Raw genomic sequence first — 2,348 nt, 5'->3', positions numbered from 1 at the left:
AAAAATTTCAAAATTCCCGAAATTCCACCCCAAAAATCGCAGATTTGTCTTAGGAGAACATAAGGATCGAGAAAGTGACGCAACTTTACTCCTGCTACCTCTTCAGTTATTAAATGTTCCTCATACAAAAATCCAAAATTGCCGAAATTCTACCTCAGAAATCGTAGATTTGTCTTAGGAGGACATAAAGATCGAGAAAGTGACACGACTTTACTCCTGCTACCACTTCAGTTATTATATGTTCCTGATACAAAAATCCAAAATTCCCGAAATTCCACCTCAGAAATCGCAGATTTGAAAACGAGTATATATATATATACTATATATATATATATATATATATATACTCGTTTATATATATATACTCGTATATTTATGTATACTATATATATATGTATATATATCTCTCTCTCTCTTTCTCTCTCTCTCTTTCCTTTTCATTCTTTTTTTCCACCCGTGCGTGCGTATGCCGGGGTTTCCGGCTTCCCAGGCGCACCCCCGGTTGATCTCTCGCGAATGCAGGCGCATATTCACCGTTGATGGAGCGTAGAAAGCGGAGAGTGCCTAATGTAGCGTGCCTAATCGGGCTCCCATTATTGGGGAATCACCGTCGATGGTACGCGCGCGGAGACGATGTCCTGACAGTGTAAATATGCCGCGAATTAATGTTCCCGGCGCAAGGCCGTTATCCCGCTCCCACGGAGCGCGTGCTCCACGAAGCGCGCTTATTTTATTCGTCACGCCGAGCGACAGCAACGACGGACGGTCGATGTATAAATAATCCCGTGAATCCCGGATATAACGCTCCGCGTTAATAAATAAGGGGGATCTCGGTGTAACTCACTTGTAAAAGCGCGACGGTGCGCCTCGATGGTGATGTGGGTTTAAAAGAGAGACGCGCGCTCGATAAGTTATAATGTACTGGTAAAATATGTATTTTGTTTACGCAGACGCGCGTGAAGTTACAATGCGAAGCTCGTAGAGAGCTGAAGAGCCGAATCGTGATGAAAGCGATTGTGTGCATATAATTGATTTGTTAGCGTCGCGGAGAATGAGAATTATATCGGATTTACGAATGGAGCGAAACTGTTTGTCTGACATTTATGAATGATAATTCGGAAATACTGTGGACGCAATTACCCGTTTGAGAACGTGCCTTTTCCATCGCTCGTAAAGTGGCGAATGCCCCGTAAAGCGCCACGAAATGCTCTGCCTGTCGATGTAAATATGTATGCAAAATAATAGATTTCCTTTCGCCGAAATTTCATTCGAAATTTTGGCACTGCGTGTTAAAAATCTGTTAAAAACCTTCAATTCTGCAACACGGTAGGAGTTGAGGTAGCAGAGTAGGTTCAGTTTCAATTCTAATGATATAATATATCCTTATTTTGATCCTGATGGAGTCTTAAATTTCCGTTTTCCCTGTTTTAGCGTCAAAATTGGTCTCTAGCACGATGCAGAATCAAAATTGATTTTTGACAAAATGACACGTCTTAAAAGAGACTTAAAAGGGAAAGGCCGATTTTCGGTCAGTCGTTTTACGCTAACAACGCTAACGAAATTATTGATAACTTCATTAATATCGAATAAACTACATAATCTCTACACATTATTTTCCATATTAACATTAAAAATAACAACGTGTAAAAATTACAGTACGCGGTTAAAGCACAAATAAATATTTGTGCAGAACTTCAGTATTGTATGTCTTACAGTTGAAGAAAACTCCTGAATGTCTACAAGACGAAACGTCCCAAACGACAATACTTCTTACGGGTCGATCCAGCATCGAAATTACTTACCGAAATTCGGAAGTTCGTTGCGTTTAAAGGACGAACGTCTCAAGGATAAAATGTATCAGCTAAACGCGCGCACCACGTCGAGTCCCTCGTTCGTATCGCACTTTCACGATTCCCCTTCAATTATTTATCGAGAGGCGTTACGAGAACACCGACAACGGGCTCCGACGGGAAGAACAACGTGTCCGGAAATGAAGGAGAGATCTCGAGAGACAGACTACCTCGCAACGCTCGTTACTCCAAACAAGCCACGGAAACGACTAAGTTAGTCCTCCCGGCGTTAGTTTTCTCGCGCGACACTCGCGTGCTGTCGTACGAATTACAGGACTCGTTTAGAACGTAACATATGGCATTGACGAGCGGTTTCCGAGAAGACAGAAACTCTTGCCGGGCACACTTCCTGTCGCGAGGGAAGGTCGGCTGAAAATAACCTGTGGGCTGTGGGTGTTAAATCCAGACCTTCTTGTATCTTGAAGGGGGGAAAAAAAAAGACGACCTTTGCGGCTGTTTTCGTAGGACGAACCAACGACGCGAGTTTACCCGGGGGGG

This window comes from Dinoponera quadriceps, unplaced genomic scaffold, assembly GCF_001313825.1.
Source record: "Dinoponera quadriceps isolate SergipeBrazil2010 unplaced genomic scaffold, ASM131382v1 scaffold2600, whole genome shotgun sequence".
In the NCBI taxonomy this organism is placed as follows: domain Eukaryota; kingdom Metazoa; phylum Arthropoda; class Insecta; order Hymenoptera; family Formicidae; genus Dinoponera; species Dinoponera quadriceps.
This window is presented reverse-complemented; position numbering follows the sequence as displayed.